We start from the raw sequence: 12044 nt of genomic DNA on the forward strand, positions 1-12044 counted from the left end.
TTTCGACATGTGGCACACAGGCTTTGTACCGTCGTCTGTGCCGCCGTACATGCTGACCGTCAAAATCTGCGGGCACCCCATTTCCATGGAGTTGGACACAAGGGCCAGCGTGCCTGTGATGGCCGGGAAACGGTTGAAGCGCACCTTCCCTGATGTGTCCGTCGGGGCTTCGGGCATGATGCTGCGCAGCTACTCAGGGCAGCTCTCCCAGGTCCAGGGTCAGACACAGGTCAGCGTTCGCTTTGGCGACAGGGAGGCAACCCTTCCCCTTTACTTAACCAACGGGTCTTCGCCGACGCTGCTGGTCCGAAACTGGATTCATACACTGGGCGTTCATCTGCCAAAGTACCAGGAAGCCAGCCTGCATGTAGTGAAAGATGTCCCCAGCCTCCTGACCGAGTTCAAGTCCCTGTTCCAGCCAGGGGTGGGCACATTCGCCGGCACTACAGCTGGCATATATGTACGTGAGGAAGCCCGGCCACGTTTTTTCGAGCCTCGCCCACTGCCGCTCGCCCTGAAGGATGGGGTCACCCAGGAGCTGCAACGGTTACAGCGAGAGGGCATCCTTGTGCCCGTCAAGACGTCTGAATGGCCCGCTCCCATCGTACCAGTCCTCAAGCGAGGCGGCAGTGTCAGGATCTGCGAGGATTTCAAGGTTACTATCAACCCTGTCGCTACAGTCGAGAAGTACCCGTTGCCCCGGATTTAAGATCTCTGGTCGGCGTTGTCCGGTGGACAAAAGTTCACCAAGCTCGACCTCAGAGATGCTTACCAGCAGCTGGTGCTCCAGGATGCCTCCCGGAACTATGTCACGATATCGACAACCTTGGGGCTCTTTCAGTAAACGCGCTTACAATTTGGCGTGGCCTCAGCCTCGGCCATATTTCAGAGGGAGATGGGCAACCTCTTCAGGGGCATGAGGCAATGGCGATGCATTTGGATGACATCCTGGTTACTGGGCGCGACGACGGCGATCACCTGCAGAACCTGTACAACGTCCTGGTACGACTGCAGGACGTCGGTCTCAAGCTCAAGCTGGAAAAGTGCGTTTTCCTGGACCCCAGTGTTGAGTACTTGGGACATGTCATTTCCCAGACTGGCCTAGCCCCGGCTCCCTGCAAAGTTGATGCTGTGCTCAGGGCGCCTAAGCCCCAGAACAAGAAGGAGCTTCAGAGCTACCTTGGCCTCATCAAATTCTACATGAGTTTTCTGCCGAACCTGTCTGAGCATCTACAGCCGCTCCATCTTCTGGTTCGAGATGGTCAGCAATGTGTCTGGAAGAAGGAGCAGGACCGGGCCTCCCAGCGCAGCAAGGAGCTAATCACCAAGGCTCCAGTGCTGGTACACTTCGATCCTGCCAAGCCTGTCGTCTTGACCGTAGACGCGTCGCCGTAATGCGTGGGAGCCCTACTGGCGCACCGGGACAAAGATGGCCAGGAACGCCCTGTGTCGTTTGCTTCTCGTCGGCTTCATGCTGCAGAGCAACGCTACAGCCAGCTGGACAAGGCAGGCCTGGCCCTCATGTTCGGTGTCGAACGTTTCCACCAGTATCTGTGGGGCCGGAGTTCGAGGCGGTCACGGAGCACAAGCCGCTGTTGGGGCTGCTGGGGCCTGACAAGGCAGTTCCTGTCACCTCAAGTGGTACACTGGGTCTTGAGGCTGGCAGCTTACAGTTACCAGCTGGTTTACCGTCCGGGAAAGGACCTGGGACCTGCTGACGCCCTGAGCCGCCTGCCCCTGCCAGAGGCGCCCGATGCTGTTCCGGAACCTGCTGAAGTATTCATGCTAGAGCACACGTACCCGGAGGTGCTCTCCAGATCTCCGGTATCTCAAGAGACCAGCCGGGACCCAGTCCTGTCTCAGGTGGTCAAGGCGGTGACCCGTGGGGAGGAATTGGTTCAGCAGGCCTATAGCCACAAGGCATATGAGCTGAGATTGCAGCAGGGCTGCCTACTGTGGGGTTCCAGGGTGGTGATCCCCCAAAGTATCCGGTCCAGGGTTCTGCAAATGCTGCACGCGGGTCATCCGGGTATGGAAAAGACTGAGATAGTGGCTCGGTCCCATGTTTGGTGGCCTGGCCTGAACGAAGACATCGCTCACATGGTGCAGAGCTGCCAAATCTGCCAGTAGCATCAGCGGGCCTCGCGTCATGTGGAAATCACCCCCTGGCTGTTACCACAGAAACCCTGGTCCCGCCTGCATGGGCATTTTGGGGGGCCCTTCAAGGGCCCCCTAAAATGCCCATTATGCCTTTTCGAAGTGGGTGGAGGTTCTACCTGTCACCACTCCATCAGCAGGCGCGACCATTGCAGCGCTATAACAGGTCTTCGCCGCCCAGGTGTTGCCGGACGTCATCGTGTCCGACAATGGTCCTGCTTTCGCCAGCACAGAGTACCTGGCTTGGCTGACGAAGAACGGAATCCGCCAGATGATTGTTCCGCCGTACCACCCTGCTTCAAACGGTGCAGTCGAGTGGATAGTGCAAACCATCAAGGACAAGCTCAAGAAGAGCCAGACTGGGGATTTCCGGACGAAGATTGCCCGGATACTGTTTCAGTACCGGACCACGCCCCACGGTGTCACTGGCCGTACCCCTGTGAGCTCCTGCTGGGGCCGGATGGTCAAGACACCCTTGGACATCTTGCATCCGCACCTCCGGTCCACAGTGTTCGTGAAGCAGCTGAAGCAGAAGCTGGCTGCTGACCGAAAGTGCCGTCCCGGGCTTTTGCCGGAGTTGGGAGCTCCAGTTTTCGCCAGGAACTTTCGTCCTGGCCCACCCTGGTCTGCCGGACAGGTGGTGTCTCCTTCCAGCGCCTCATCGCTGCTCGTCCGCATGCCAGACGGGGCCACGTGACACAGACACACCGACCATGTTAGGCCTCGCCTCGGGACCTGGCCAGCACCCTCGGCTGCCACTTCCGAGTTCCAGCCCGCAGGAGGACTAGCGGCAGCACCAGTCGCTTCCAGCGGAGCACCGCCTACCTAGGAGACGGCAAGCGTTGTCAGTGGTGCGGCGCCCGTTGGGCCGGTGTCGAGCCCGTCACCACTCACAAGGCCGACCGCTGCGGATCCTCTGGATGGAGCGAGGCTGTCAGGCAGCACCCGGCGTTGCCACACCCGGCCCGTCAGCACCGATGCTCAGGCGGAGTACTCGACGGCGGAGGCCACCGGACCGTTACTCGCCTGAGTAGCAGGCACCGTCGACCCGGCTAGGCCGGAGGCAGAGCCTCGCACTTTGAACTTGGACCTTTGTCGACAAACAAACTGGGGGTAAGGGGGTGTAACAAGCATGTGACGCCCCCTCGGGCATAATCGTTGGCCCGCCAGGCTCGGTGGCCTGCCAGGCTCAGGCACTGTTGGTCACCGCACCGCAGTAAACACCGACGAGCACAGCTGCTCGGCGGTCAGTCACCGTTCATCACCACCACGCTGCGGAGCGTCTAACAGAGGGTGCCTCGAGCCCTCCCTTGTTCTCGAAACCGGGCAGATCGTGACACCGCGTAAAGAGCGATGGAACAAAGAATGCTAGGCATAACTTTAAGGGACAGAAAGAGAGCGGTTTGGATCAGAGAGCAAATGGATATAGACGATATTCTAATACATTAAGAGAAAAAATGGCGCTGGGCAGGTCATGTAATGCGCAGACTAGATAACCGTTGGACCATTAGGGTGACAGAATGGGTACCAAGAGAAGGGAAGCGCAGTAGAGGACGGCAGAAGACTAGATGGTGCGATGAAATTAGGAAATTTGCGGGTGCTAGATGGCATCGGTTGGTGCAGGACAGGGGTAATTGGAAATCGTAGGGAGAGGCCTTCGTCCTGCAGTGGACATAAATAGGCTGATGATAATGATGATGATGAGTGGTTTATAAAGATTACCAGAAAGTAGTACAGGAAGAAAACCTGATAAAACTAGTGATTGATGAAACCAACCATAAAAACAGCAAAGGGAGAAAATACATATAAATATACAAGTCCAGGAAAAAAACGTGATCACCAAGTGCGCATGTGGCTACCGTCCAAGAAAGTCGTTTTTTCCCCAATGGCATGGAACTAGAAGAGTGTGCTTGCATAAGCAAGCTGTGAGCCTGTCTATCGGATTAAGAACAGTTTCTTGAAAGGTGCTGGCAAGCAGGATTGGCAATTTTAATTATTTTTCCTGCCCTTGGAATTTTTCTGTATTTTCTTTCTGTAGCATTTTCATTTGTTTGGCTGCATCAAACACCAATTCTTACCTAGCCTTCCAGTATGTTTTTTTTCTGGTAATTTGTATAACTCGCCATATTTTTACAATGAATCTTGGATGAAAGTTCTCATCCATCTCTAGTGTCACCCTGTTGATACTGCTTCATGCTATGCATCCTTGCAACATTTGTGTGTGTGTGTGCGTTCGTGCGCACTCATGAATTTGGATGTGAAATCGGGCCCTTGGGCGGAGGTATCATTCTTCTCCTGTGCAGCCCCATGAATTCGTTAACTATAGTGTAACAGGAATACGATGGACAAGAACGAAGTGAACACACTAAGTGCTTTGCTCTTGTCCGTTGTCGATCTGTTGCGCTTTAGTTAATAATGAATACACACCAACTCATCCAGTTTTCAGTTCTTACGTCGGGCTTATAAGCGCACTTGTGACCTTGAATATTTTTTTCATTCATTCATTTATTGATACTGTCAGGCCTCATCGGGCTATTACAGGAACGGAGAATAAAAACAACAAAAAGATACATAGAATGCGACCGAGCTACAAGCTTTGGCTCACAAAGCTTGTCTTAAAATTGAAAAGTATGAACTTCAACATACAAAGGAAAGTAATAAAGAACCATTCACAATTTGGCTGCGCATCGTCATATACACAATGGGAGTCACACATGTAAAAGTAAATGCATACATATTGGTTAATTCACTATGTGTTATTACAAAAGATGGTGCTTTTAAGACTTTCCAAAAAAGTAGTTAAGGACATCGAGGTTACACGAGAGTCGGGTAACAAATTCCAGTCTCTTATCGCCCTAGGAAAGAAACTGAACTTGAAACAATCATTGCGGGCGAGTGGAGGAGGAATGTACATACTATGACGATGCCTTGTTGACGCTTTCATAGGAAGCTCAAAATAATCATCTGGTTTAATGTCTACTTGATTGTGGATGCCTTCGAAGAGGAATTTTAATCTGTCGTATTTAGTTCTGAGCTCAAGTGGTGCTAGATCAGCTAATTGACATAACTCTGTTGGAGAATGGATGCGATGATATTTATTAAATTTAAACCTGGCGGCTAGCCTCTGTATTCGGTCAAGTTTAGAACAGTTAGTTATGGTGTGTGGGTCCCAAACTATTTTAGCATATTCAATAATTGGTCTAACTAGAGTTTTGTAAGCAAGACATTTAATTTCAGGGGTTGCCCGATTGAGGTTCCGCCTCAAAGACCATAGGGCTCCAAGCGATCTGGTGCACACATTTTCTGTGTGTGTATTCCAGCGTAAATCTGATGTAAACGTTAAACCCAAGTACTTGTGTTTTTCAACGTTCTCGAGTTTGTTGTCATCAATGTAGTACGAGTAACTAATGGTACACTTTTTACGTGAAATAGACATAGACACTGATTTTTGAGGGTTTATGACCATTTGCCAATCGTCGCACCATTTCTTAATTTTTTGCAAATTTGAGTTAAGTTCTTCTTGGTCTTGTCTCGATTGAATTTTGTTGTAAATGACGCAGTCGTCCGCAAACAAGCGCAACGGTACAGTGATGTCCATTAGGCATATCATTAATAAATACGAGAAATAAGAGTGGTCCTAGTACCGTGCCCTTAGGTACACCAGACTCTACAAGTGAGGCTAGAGACTGGCAGTTTCCAATTTGAACATATTGTTCTCTGCAATGAAGGTAAGACGCGAACCATTTCGTGATTGCGGGATTCTTAAATATGGCGTCTATTTTATGTAATAATTTAGAATGAGAAACTTTATCAAACGCCTTTGCAAAGTCTAGGTACACTATGCCGGTTTGGCCACGTGAATTAATGGTTTGGGAGAGGTCATGTACAATTTCTATAAGCTGAGTTGTTGTGGAGAGTTTTCTTCTGAACCCATGTTGACAGCTGTATAATACCTTGTGGTAATCCAGATATTTAATTAAATGTTTTGATACAATGTGCTCCAGTAATTTTGAACATGCGCTGGTAAGGGAAATTGGGCGGTAGTTGTTGACGTCTGCTGTTGCGCCGCCTTTGTGTATGGGTACGATTTTGGCACGCTTCCAAGGACTGGGGGAAAAGCCGGTAGTACTAGATGAGCGAAATATAATGGCAAGATATTTTGAAACCCACGCTGCATACCTGTATAAAAATTCGTTGGCTATTTCATCTGGTCCGGGCGATTTCTTTATAATAATGTTGAGGAGCAAGTTAAGGATTCCTTCTTCACTAATTACTATATCCTCTATTGGGACCCTCTCTGAGGTGTCTACAAAGTGCGGAACCATACCGTTATCTCGCGTAAAAACAGACGAGAAAAATCACTAAAGCTGTCAACCTGTTTATCGTTATTTTGGCTCGCATCCACTTGTGGTCGCTTGTCCTTAAGATTAATGTAGCGCCAAAATTTTCCGGGGTCTTCTGCAAGAAATTCTTTAAGTGTGATGCTATAAAAGCTGTCCTTGCTTGCCCGAACAAGTTGTTTTAACTGTTTACTTAATTGTCGAATGCGTTCCTTATATTGTAAGGTGGAGTTTTGCGAACGGGCTTTTCGTTTCCTTTTCAGTTTCGTTTTAATATGTATAATTTCCCTCGTCATCCAAGGAGTTTTCTTCCTGACAATTTTGCGGCGTTTGGGGACAAAACGTTCGATGCACTGTCGTACAATGTTTGAAAAAGTGTTCCACAGCAGGTCTGTACTGACTCCGGAACGATAATGCATTAAAAACTTGTCGAGGGACTGTTCTAAGAAGTCAAGTGCACCGACGTCATCAGCAGCTTGAAAGTCTAGGATGAACTTCTTTGAATGAGTACTCGGCATGTCTGCAGTAACGGTTAAAGATAATAAAACCATATTATGGTCGGATAGACCCTCTGCAACTTCACAGCAGACAAGAGAAGACATCAAGCCTGGCGATACAAAAACCAAATCAAGAATTGAGGACGTCGTTCCGCATACTCGTGTGTAATCCGTTACAACCTGGGTCAGCTCGTAACAAAACGCGAGCTCTAGTAGTTGTTCACAACTGGCGACTTCTACCGGTCCAGGGGATTGGGATAGCCAATCAATCCCTGGTAAGTTAAAGTCACCTAGGATCAGAATGTTATCACCTTGGTGCGGATTCGAATCCATAAAGGTCCCGAGTTGAAACAACGCATCTATGGGGCAACCGAGGGGACGGTACACACCACCTATGAAAACTGTACGACTGCCTAAGTTAGTTTTAATCCATGCAGTTTCAATATCACTCTCAAGTGGCAGAATCGTGAATGAAATGTTGCTTTTAATCATCATGGCAACACCACCACCCCTTCTCCCTCGATCTTTTCTTATTACTATGTACCCGGATGGTGTTATTTCTGCATCGCATATGTCCGTGTGTAACCATGTTTCTGTTATGACCAGGGTGTCTGGGTCATGTTCCAAAACAACACATTCCAAAGCGTCGGCCTTATTCACCAGGCTTCTGGCATTTAAATTTATGATTTTAAAAGCACAGAGTTCCGGGTGACGAGTTCATGTCGTAGTTTTATCGGGAGAGGCGTGCCACTTGCTCCGCTCGTTTGTTACGTCATTCCAAGTGTACATAGTTTCATCAACTCGGAGCTTGCAAAAAATAACTTAACCTTGGTACCCTTAATTCTTTCTTCTTCCGATGATTTCCAAAGTTTCTTGCGGATTTCAACGACTCGCTTGGAAAAGTCTTCATTAATGCTAAATTGTGTACCTCGGAGTTGCCTGCAGTTGCTCAAAATTCTAACTTTATCCCTGAATTCCGTAACTCTAAGAATAATCGGACGACTTTGACCAGGGATTTTCTTTCCTAACCTATGTATTCGTTCGATCGAGTTTAGTTTTTGTTTTAGTATACCTCCAATGATTTCCTCGTTCACCTTTTTCATCAAAATTTCATCTGTTTCGGAGTCTTCCTCCTCTACTCCTCTTATGATAAGATTATTTCGCCTAGAGCGGTTATCCAAGTCCTCAGTTTGTCTTCTCAAGGCAGCCACGTGCACATCTAGTGTCTCAACGCAACTTTCCACTTTGGTAAGCCTGTTCTCAATTTGATCCATGCTCTGTAACTTCTTTTCGATAACAACAAGTTTACTTTGAATTTGCGTTATGTTTAATTCCGATGATACTTGTTTTTGTTAAATTTCGGTAATTTTTGACAAAATTTCTTTTGGTTCTGAAGCATTTCATTAACCATGTTCTCCATCGGAGGCCCAGGGTTTTGTTCTACATCTCCGGAAAGCGTAAGTAACAGGCTTGCCATTGAAAACACATCATTCAAACAATCCAGCACTATTTGTGGACACGGCAACACAATAAGGCATAAGGAATTGCTAGAAAAGCCTGTTTTTCGACCACCAACCTGCACGAAGAGCGGCACATTAGGTGTCATCGTCGCGACAGGGTTGCCGTGTCCACTGAAGAATGCAGGCACTGGCAGCCCTTTTAAACCCAACGGCGAGGCGATCCACTTATCGGTGAGTGACGTCATCGTAGCTTTGCGCGGTCCTCCGTGGGCATCATGCGCATGCGCAGCAGCTGAGATTGTTGGGGGCGAAGAAAAGTTACTGAAAGCGTTGTCGAAACGAATCGGCACCGGAGTTCCCAATTCAGCGCCACGCCAGCAGCATTCGTCGCTTGTCGAAATCGTTGTTCCCGAGGCCGGAGCGAGAACAAGGCATCCAGCGGCAATCTGCGCGAAGAGCGGCACATTAGGTGTTATCGTCACAACGGGGTTGCCGTGTCCACTTTGTGTGTCTTTATGTGTGTCATTTGTGTGTCTATGTATCCTGTAATTTAATTCTTGGCCATGTGCTAGCAAATCGCGTCTCAATCAGTTGATTTTCGTGACAATCGCGTGTGATGTGCAGGCCCAGACTGTTTCTGGTGAATTCATGCGGGTGTGCAGGGTGTTGTGCAGGGTGTAATTTGCACTACAAGTGCTGCTTTTATTGCTTTCAGTTCACCTTTTCTAGGTGTAGGATGATCTGGAATGGTACTCGCTTATATCGGGTTTAATTTTATGTAGTCTCATACTACAGTTACACTGCTATTGCCACATCAGTGTACTATATGTGCCTGATGTTTGCTTGCATCTTCATGATTAGCAACCTCCTCTGTGTGTTTGGCAGTTGCATATAGTCTCCTGGTCATGTTTGCCCCCATATTGCACAGTATGGGCCTATTGTGTTTGTATTTCAGGTGCTCCCGAGGTTGTTTTTGGAGGGAGGAGTAGTCGTCCTTGCATCTCATATGCTAGCTGGCATTGTATCTTGGGACGAGGTTCTGAGCTCTTGAGGCAAATAATTTGTGCTGCAGGCTGCAACTCTACTCTGTCTAGTGTTTGTTCATTTGCTCTATAGAGGTCTTCAAGCATGGTAAAGTCGGAAAGACCTGTTATTACCCGATGCCTGTATTCGACGAGTTGTACTTTTTGTGCGCTGCTGGTAATTCATGCTGTGCAATACCTTGGACACAAGCACAGCATCTGCGACTTTCCATAGTATCCACTCGTCCGCCCCCCATGATTTCAAGATTATTCTTTTCACCAGGTGTAGAATTTGCATCCATGCAGGGCATAATTGTTTCACCCACGTGCTGGCTTTGCCGTCATGGTCTTGCACTAGCTAAGGATTTGCGGATGTTGACTTGCGGATATATTTGTCCAGCTATGTGGAGCACAATGTGCAACCTGGGGTAGTTCTTGATTCTAGTATTTTTTTTCCGACGTCCGACGTAAGCCGGCTTATCAGAAAGCGAGAGGCCAGACTGGCCAAGAAAGTCTGCAGTGTTGTCGAGAGCTTGTTGCATCATTCTTGATTTCTGTGTAAGATAGCTTTCCCATAGACTGTAGTACACCATAGGCTGTAGTACTTCTTGTAGTATGCCTGTGTTGTTGGTATGGGGGGTGGGCCAAATGTACCTCCAACTCTCACCTGGAATTTTCTGTCTTTTAAAAATTTACTGTTTAACTTAAGTGCTCTACCAGAAATGTTTTTGCTCATTGTTCCTGTTATTAGAGTAGGATGGGGTACTGCTGTTAAAAGCCTCTTCACTCTCTTCATTCTTTTATAAGTGGTATTACGTGATGCCCTGCAATAAAATTTCTGCTGCTTATGGCTCACTCATATCTGCCAGAAGGGACAACTCTTGAAAAAGGTTTTCTTTGTGCTGTATGTGCGACGTAGTATGAGCATTCATGTCTTGACATTTATACATCTGTAGAACCAGCTTCCTGATGGAGTACTTGCTATACCTGATTATGCTTATTTGTGCAGTTCTCTTGAACAATAGATATTGATGCAATGAATGTGTACACACTCGAATTATCATGAAAGATGGTTGTTTCACAATTGTGCCCTTTGCTTTCGATTGGTGTTAGATTTCGCATAAGCATGCCCCCCCCCCTCCCTATGCTATAGTAGTTAGAAGTTTAATGCTTTTTTTAACCTATGACTCCCATCGAAATGCGACTTCCATGGCTGCAATTTAACCCCTTGCCTTGTGTTAGCTGCAGAATGCTGTAGCCACAGTGGCAGGTGAATAAATTGAGGAACAATATTTTTGTCTATAGATTTTTTTCTTGCCTGTATATAGGTAAAACTTGGAATAAGTTTGTCACTGCAAGAAAGCTGTTTGTGGTTCTTTATTGAATAAACCACATATTGTGTATAGTTGAAATGCAGAAACTTCTAAAATCCCCGAGTGATATGTTCTTGCAAGTAACGTGGTATTTCATTACTTATAAAGATAGTAATCACAGCGGATATTGTTATATAGGTTTACACACTAATATATGTGATCACAAACTTATTAGAAACATGTAAGGCATGAATGTTTCTGCACACTTGATCAGCTGTGAACGTGCAAGAACTGTTTGTACTTAAATTATTCAGTTTCACAGGAAGGGATGCAACTGGCTGACTTCACTGCACAGTTTTGATTTACTTATCTTTAACGTGCCGTTTTCTACTGTTTTATCCCCACAAGGACGGGCTGTTTGCCTGCTTTTCGCATTGTTGCACGAGTTTTACATGACGGTGCAGGAGTGTACGTTGTCACTGTGACACTATAGCAAGCAAGTAATTTACTTAATTTACTAGCGTTATAGTTAAATACCTTTCAAAGCAAATGTTAATGCTGGTGCAGTAAGGATACAAAGCCCGCAATATATTCAATGTTTGTTGGTTTCTGTGCAAGAGAAAAAAATTCTCCAGAGAAGAGGTGCAACTTAACGGGCATGTAATATTCGAAAACAAATTAACGTCGCTGTTTATTCAAGCCACGGATTAAATGCTATCATAAAAAAATCATTATGATAGCATACGCTTTTGCTCTGTCAAATTTAGTAAGTGAGGTAAGATAACCTTTCAAGATGCATCGTGAAACTCATGCTTGAAAACCGACAAGAAAATGCAACTAAATGGTATCGCGTTCAGCACAACGTTGAAACTTCGGCTACTTTGCTGTCTTGTCACTTGCCCTTGCCGAGGTTGAAATTGTTTAAGCTGCTCTGTACGCGTGATTTTTGTATGCTATTCAATAAAAGAAAATTCTGATGACCCCAAAGGTCATGTCGTCTCGTGGAAAATCGCAAAGGTGTATGAAGCAAACGTAAAAATGCATTTCATTTGCTGCGTAGCGTGTCACCGAACGCGTAAAAATGGGAGAATTTAATTTGTCGTACAAGTTTTTTATTCTCCCTTCGTATATGTACCGCTTCGGTAATTCATGTCTCCACACATTGCACTTGTTGAGCGCGACGCCATTTCCCAAAACAAACTGGCGAAATAGCTATCCGCACAACTTCGAGGGAAAATCGCAGGGATCGCTGCGA

The sequence above is a fragment of the Dermacentor variabilis genome, chromosome 8 (assembly GCF_050947875.1).
Source record: "Dermacentor variabilis isolate Ectoservices chromosome 8, ASM5094787v1, whole genome shotgun sequence".
Taxonomy (NCBI): Eukaryota; Metazoa; Arthropoda; class Arachnida; order Ixodida; family Ixodidae; genus Dermacentor; species Dermacentor variabilis.